At 45.6% G+C, this 7,623-nt stretch overlaps 1 pseudogene; it reads left to right on the top strand.

The window, feature by feature from the left end:
* Positions 1–2,924: 2,924 nt before the first annotated feature.
* LOC102027111 lies at positions 2,925–4,553 on the top strand (annotated as a pseudogene).
* Positions 4,554–7,623: the final 3,070 nt, after the last annotated feature.

The following is a 7,623-nucleotide window of genomic DNA, read 5'->3' as shown; positions in this document are numbered from 1 at the left end:
CTCAGGACCTTGAACTTGCTAGGCAGGCACTTAATGCCACTGAGCTATATCCCCAGCCCTTAGCTCTATATCTGTCATGGAGGGCCCATAGTAAAATGTGAGTTCCAAATAGCTAGGCAGCCTCATGAATATGAGCTTGCTGTTTACAGCTTTATATTGGATTGGTTCCCCTCATAGCTGCAGGTTTCCTCAGCTGGTGTTCGTGATTCTGGCCTCTCTGACTTCCCAGTGGTTTCCACTGTATCTTTTGCTTTATTCTCATCCCTTCCAGGAGCTCCTTGCCTGGCCTTCCAGGTCTTCCATTTAAATCTAGGTGGAAATCTTTCTGATTCCACAACTCTGGCATTGTGCATGCCAGTAAAACTGGCATCACGTGGATAACACAATGGTCAGCTGTTAGATAAAGTAGTAGATGGGCCTCTTGTACTACAGCTGCAGCAGCCTCTCAGTGTCTAGATGATGAAGCACAGCAAAGTGAATTTCAAAGGATGAATTCCCCTTAGAAGGCCCTTCTTGAACAGTCATACCAGGAAATATCATCTCAAATGAAAGCCTTAATGTTTTGAACCCTAGAGACTGGGCATGGTGGCTGAAACAGGAGGACTGCTGCTAGTTCAAGGCCAGTCTGGGCTATAAAGTGAGTTTAAGGCCATTGTGAACTGCATAGTGAAGCCTTGTTTCAAAAAAGACAGAAAAAAAAAAAAGAAAAAGGTTTTGAACAGTAGAGCCTGCAATTGCTAATTTCTAAGATGTTGTCAAGACATCTTTCTTCTTGCTCTTGTACAAAGTTCTTCACTCCATTTTTAAGGCTCTAATCTCTTTAGCAACCTCACATTTGTGGTGCCAAATTTACACGTTATTCCTTCTGGAACAAAACATATATTATTCCAATGTTTTTCTTTGCCTTTTGTACCTGAGTCTCCTTACAAGTATGGCTAAAAACAGTCAGAGGTAACTACGCTATGGCCTGATGTTGGACTGTCTTGACATTTCCTCCTTGCCTGCATTAGTCCACATTTAATCTTAGGCTTCCACAGAGTTTCAGGACAAGGGAAACATATAGACAAATGCTCTGCCAGAGTATAACCCCTGTGGTCTCCAGTCCGAGTGACAATGTAGTCCTTGCTCTTAATTTAAACCTGGCTTTTTCTGCTGGCATTCTTATAAGCTTTCTAGTCTTCTGAGTTCTTACCAGAATCACGTATCCAGCTCCATTTACAGTATGGAAATGGGGCTTCTCTAGACCACCTCTCCAAACTTTTCTGCATTCCTCCCACAGACCAGTTCCAAAGGCTTCTAAACTACATGGTTAGATACAGTCACAGCAATGACCCTACTTCTCCAATACTGATTTTCTGTGTTAGTCAACTTTTTATTGCTGTTATGCAATACCTGACAGCCACAACTTAAAGGGGATGAGATTTAGCTTGCAGTTTCAGGTTTTTCAGTCCAGGTTCAACTGGATACAAGGAAGGAATATTATGGCAGAAAGGAAAGTTGACCAAACCCACTTAGTTCAGGTTGGCGAGAAAGCGGAGCAAGGAACAATGCCAGAGAAGAAGGAGTAAGGGACCAGATATAGACACAAGGCCATACCGCCATAGTTTACCCAAACTCAACCAAAAGGGTGTTCCTTCTATTCCAGGGCTAATCCCAAAGCCAATGCAATTCAATTCTGTACCTTAATCACCACAAATAGGTCCTTTCTCTCGCTCTCTCTCTCTCTCTCTCTCTCTCTCTCTCTCTCTCTCTCTCTCTCTCTCTCTCTCTCTCCCTTTCCCTCTCTTTCAGAACTGAAGGTTGAACCCTCAGGGCCTTATTTTGAAGCAGTATTCTGCTAAATCACTGAATTGGCCAGGATGAGTTCCTTCTTGCTAACCTGCCTCAGCCTCCCAAAGTGCTGAGATTATAATCATGCACTATTATTCCCAAGAAGAGCTTACTCTCTTAAAATTTCGTTGGGACAAGCACAAACTCTAATCAAATAAGAAGCTTCTCCCAAGGTTTATACAGGAGATATTATTAATATGTCTGTGGGTATAGTTCCCTTTACTGTAACAATCATAATAAACCTAATTTTATTTGCTTATGAGTATATTCTTGATAGTATTTTCTCTGGTTACTGTCATTTATGTATTATTGCATTGTTTTAGAAATTTGGAATATATTTATTGAAATATAGAAGGGAAATGTAATTTATTTCCACTACTGTGAAGTATTGTGAGAAACAGTCCATAGGAATACCCATTTTTAAGTTAAATATTTAAAGTGTAGCCCTCCACCTCCACCTGCACTGCCAACCACGAGCACACAAGAAGGATGGTGAGCTCTCTCACTGCACTTCGCTCGCCTTGGAGTCCCACACCCCAGAGGACTGTTGGGATTTATAAGCCGCCCACAGTGGCCGGGGCAGGGGCCTCTAGCTCTTGATGCTGGCTGAGAGGTGGGTCCTGGGGTGAGTCTCTGCTCCCCGAGGCTGGGCAGCAACATACACGGTACCCTCAAGCTGCCTTCCCATGGTCCACACCCCTTTGGGCTGCTGGCTGCTGGGTTTGTAAAGCCCTGGGTGTGTGTGAGCCGGTGCTGCCCCCCAGGGTTTAGGGCCCACTAGCGGGGCCCTGGGGCATCAAGTCCCACCCTCCTCTGCTGCCCGCACTCATCTGCACCCGAGGGTCCATTTGCCTTCAAGACCAGAGACTCCAGCCCAGAAGAAGAGGGGACAGTGCAGGGAGAGAGCACCTGAAGATACAGAGCTGGCCCTGGACTGCCTTTTCACCCCCAACTGACGAGTGAGGTCAGGAGAACAGAAGAAATCAGAAGCCACTAAAGCCACTGTATTGAATGAAAGACCCAGTGCAAAGGCATCACCATGAACAGGAGCATTCCTTATCAGCAGAATACCTACAATCCCTGGGGCAACTCTAATGGCATCCAATGCTACTGATGTGGAGACACTTGCAAGGGGGAAGTGGTTCTTGTCCACAACAACCACTTCCAGATGAGATGTTTCACTTGTCAAGGTTGTTGCTATGTCCTGGCTGAGTCAGGCTTCTTCTTCAAGGACCAGGAGTGCATCTGCACGCAGGACTATGGCACCTGCTGTGACAGTTTTTGAGACTTCATCAGAGGCGAGGTCATCTCCACCCTGGGCTGCACCTACCAGCCCAAATGCTTTCTGTGCAGCCTATGCAGGAAGCCTTTTCCCTTTGGAGACAAGGTGACTTTCAGCAGAAAGGAATGTGTGTGCCAGGCCTGCTGCCAGTCCTTGACCAGCAGCAGACCCATCAAGATCTGTGGACCAAACCATTATGCTGGGTGCAAGGAGATCAAGCATGGCCAATTGCTCCTGACACTGGACAAGCAAAGGCATGTCAGCTGTGTCTAAGGCTAGACCTGTAGCATCATCCTCACCGGGGAGTACATCAACAAGGATGGCGTTCCATAGTGCAAGTCCGACTGCCAGTCTCAGTTTGGCATTAAATTCTAGACTTGCACCTGATACGTTAGAGGCAGAGTCTTGGAGGCAGGAGGAAAGCACTACCACCCCATCTGTGCCAGATGTGTACAATGCTTCCAGATGTTCACCTAAGGAGAGGAGATGCATCTCACAGGTTCTGCGGTTTGGCACCCCATCTGCAAACTGGCACCCTGAGCAGAAAAAAAAGTTAAAGCATAGATGGACATCTGAAACTTCCATCTCACCCCCCCCAGAACCAGCATCAAGTCATCAAACGGAGTCATCTTCAAATCTATGAGAACCTGGACCTCCAGCGGTGATGGGTTTCCAGTGCAAGATACATCAGCTCTCTCACCTACAGCCAGCAGGGCATGTCTGCCCCTCAGAAAGTAACCTCTACTGGAAACCCCCAATCTACAAATGACGTGGTGATTTGTCTACAGCAACTAAGAGCAATACAAGTGAACATATTAACCAGGCCTCCAAGTACAATCCAGTCTATTCTCCAGAGCCTTATCACGCTCTGGAGTCTGAGTACTGGACTTACCATCTGTCTCCCAAAATACTCGGAGCCAGAAGGTTCTCATCAGGAGAGGAGGGCTACTTAGATGCAGCATGCACAAGCTCCAAAGAGGAATTGGCCAGTTGATTTGAAAGGAGGAGATGAAAGCTTGGTAGACCTCCTATGCAGATCCCTGAACCCCTCCCTGGAGCTCCAGCAGTAACCACGAGGCACTGCACACAGCCAGCTATTATATGTCTCTCAATGGCTACCTCCTCATCTCCAAGTCTGCCTCCCTGCCTACCCTACAGAAGAAATGGGCTGCACAGGACCCCCAACACAGACCTCTTCCACTATGACAGCATGAATGCAGTCAACTAGGGCATTTGAGAGTATAGGATCTACTCCTATGAACTGCTGCTGGTGACCATAAGAGGAAAAAACTGACTGCCCGAGGATGTAGACTGGACCTGCTTAGAATACCACCTGCCCCAGGCAGAGCTCTACTAGGTCTTTGGTATGACCACCTCGGAGTTTGAGGAGCTGGCCCTCTGGAAAATCAATGAACTGAAGAAGCAAGCTGGGCTGTTCTAGGCAGAGGCTATACATATAGATGCATTTATAAAAAGATGTATGTAAAATCTCTATCCTGAAGCTCAGTGTAATCCTCTTGTATAACAGGATACGCTGCCTGCCATGAGACTTGCTTTTCTGTACTGTCAGGCAAGCCCACATCGTTAAAGTATTGTTTATGCTCCTTCTCTTTTCTAAGTGCTGTGGGATCTAGGAAGAGATTTGTGGGGACTTTGCTTTTACTTGGGGTTCTTTTCATCCTGAAACATCTGTCCTAACTTGAGTCCCCCAAGGTCCAACCCTCTTTCCCTAAGAAGGTGCCTGGAGAAGTCTCTCTACTCTCTGCTTCTTGACCTTTTTCCAGGACTCCAGGAATGATGCTGACAACGCAGTTTCTGCACACTATTGGCCCCAGAGGGGCCCTCCCATGGACAGATCCACAGCGATCTTCCTAAATAACTGAGCACCTTTGAGGGCTCATGAACAGTTTTCTCTACACCCCTAGACAGGAACTCAGGGCTTTCTTGGGGTGATGCAGTTAAAAGTATGAGCCTCAAATCCATCACACCAGTAGATGGAAGTGGATAGGGCCTTGGTCTCTCCCTATCTCATCAAATGTCCCCCTTCTACTCTTGATCCTGACCTTTCCCATATCCAGATCTAGGATTCATGGCAGGATTCATGGCGACTTCCCTTCCTTCCACCGCCTCTAGCTCGCCACTTTGCCTGGCCTGGCCTTGGAGAAGCAGAGCAAGGGAGGAGCTGGGAGTGAGAGGGAGAGCCCAGCACCTGGTAGAGATGGATCAGCAGGACCTACTGGCCCTCCTCCTGCCCTCACTGCTCCTAGCACCTTCTAACCTGCCCCCTTTCTTGGAGAGGCTCGTGATTGCAGTCTGTAATCTTCAGCCTTTTTACATTCTATATGCCTGTTGATCGACATACCATAGGGCTAATGTCCCCACCACAGCTGTAAGGAAACAACCAGACAGACGACTCCCACCTCTGCTAGAGAGAATAGGCCACACCCCAAAGAAAATTCTTGGCTTATACCATGGTTTCTTGGCTGTCAGGAAAATCATTCTGAGCCCCTGCCAATCCCAGAGAGAAAGTTGGCCAGGTCTTATGCGGGAAGCTTTCAGAGAGTGGCTGCTCATGAGAGTCCAGAATGAGTTACTGGCCAGCACTACTCATGGTCATCCTGGACTGTGCCAGTGGCTGCCTTTTTTGCCTTCCACAACAGGGGTGAAAGCTTAAACTTCTCCCATCCTCTCCCCAAATCTTTACCTCAGATGTGGCAAAGTTTGGTGAGGGCTACTTCTTCTCGGAGGGACCTTGAGTCAGACCATTCTGAAATCACAGAGGAAGGATGAAGAAGGAAAAGTAACGACTGTGACTCTCTAGAGGTTGGTGACGTGACACTGCAAATGTAGAACTGACTTCTACAAACTCTCACTGAGCACTTGCTGAATACTGAGCACTGAAGAGGGTAGGAGTCACTGGGGTAAGTCAGCATGAACCCAGCCGGGGGCCTCGTAAGGGATGTACCCAAACATAATGGATGTAAAGCAGAAAGTGACAGGAGAAGGTGTGAGGGAGTTCTGTGACATGACCAAAAAGTCATACGCCATTGGTGCAGACCAAGGAAAGCTTTCTGGAGGAGATCACATTTGAGCAAAGTCAGGAAGATCTTTGTAAACTGGGAAGAAATTGAAAGTTGAAAGAATGATAAGGTGGAGGAACCAGAAGAGAAGTCTGATACACTCTTATTTAAAATGTCAAGCCTCCCTGCAAATTCTATTTGTGGCCAATGTCTTTCAACTTTCCTGACCTGTTAGAAATGTCCCCAGCCAGAAGCAATCATTGAAACTGCCTCATGATCACTGGTTAACAGCTTGCAAGATCGAAGGGCTTTTGCTATTGTTGTTGAATATTTTTTGTTTCACATAAAGCACATCATTTCAAACCCCCCCAAAAAAATTTAAGGTGTAGAAGTTATAAAAGATTCCTATTATGAAGCATTCCTTTTTTTTTTTTTTTTTTCCTCCGGTACCAGGAACCGAACTCACGACCTTGCACTTGCCAGGCAGGCACTTTGCCACTGAGCTAAATCCCCAGCCCATATGAAGCATTCCTTGATGGGCTGTACTATTAAAGAAATTGGTTGAACTGTCTCTATAGTTTGGGAATACATTATATTATTTCCTATTTAAATGCTAAGATGCAAACTTGCACTACACAAATGAACATTATCTAAACATTCACAAGAAGAAGTTAATATCAGGGTTTATACTGGAGCTTCTTGACTGGAAGATTGCTATGGCAAACATAATGTGTGCAGTTTTTACCATTTATTTCATGTTAAGTATCTGCAATTGAATCATATGTCCCCCCCCACACACACATATACACACATTCTCACATACAGGCTTACACACTCACATATACATACAAGCGCACACACACACACACACACACACACACACAGAGGCACACACACACAAACAGGAATATTCTACCCTACCAAACAAGATGTTCTGAATGGAAAGTTATTCAAATGATCATTTGTGAAAGGGAGATTGATGAAGAAAAGCAATATTTTGATTTTGCATTTATGTGCCAAAACTGATTAAAAGCATCTCATGCAGGCCATATAGCAGTCTGAAAAGTGACATTCTATAGTAAGAAGTAGTGAGACGGGCTTTCAACCTTGCTAGTGTTTCAAATTGTGGCCACTGTGTAATCCAAAGATCATCAAAGTGTAAACACTTTCAGAATTGTCTCAAAGTCTAAACGTGATAATTTACACGTAAGATGAAAGTGAAAAAAAAGGCAGTGTTACTAAGTCAGGAGAATAGGGGGTGCCAGACTTGCTGGGGAACTCAAACACTCTCCATTAATTATAAAATCTCAGGAAGCGGGGCTAGGGATTTAGCTCAACGGTACAGCGCCTGCCTGGCAGGCTCAAGGTCGTGAGTTCAATTCCCAGTACAAGAAAAAAACGAAAAAAAAAAAAAAAAAAGAAATCCCAGGAAGCATGTACAGAACAGTTCCCAAAGTCATGCATGTAAATTTCTCATAACAACTCTGGAAG

Source organism: Chinchilla lanigera, unplaced genomic scaffold (assembly GCF_000276665.1).
Source record: "Chinchilla lanigera isolate Chin_1 unplaced genomic scaffold, ChiLan1.0 scaffold00134, whole genome shotgun sequence".
NCBI classification, from domain to species: Eukaryota; Metazoa; Chordata; class Mammalia; order Rodentia; family Chinchillidae; genus Chinchilla; species Chinchilla lanigera.
The sequence above is the reverse complement of the archived record's forward strand: the minus strand, read 5'-3'. Positions and strand labels throughout refer to the sequence as shown.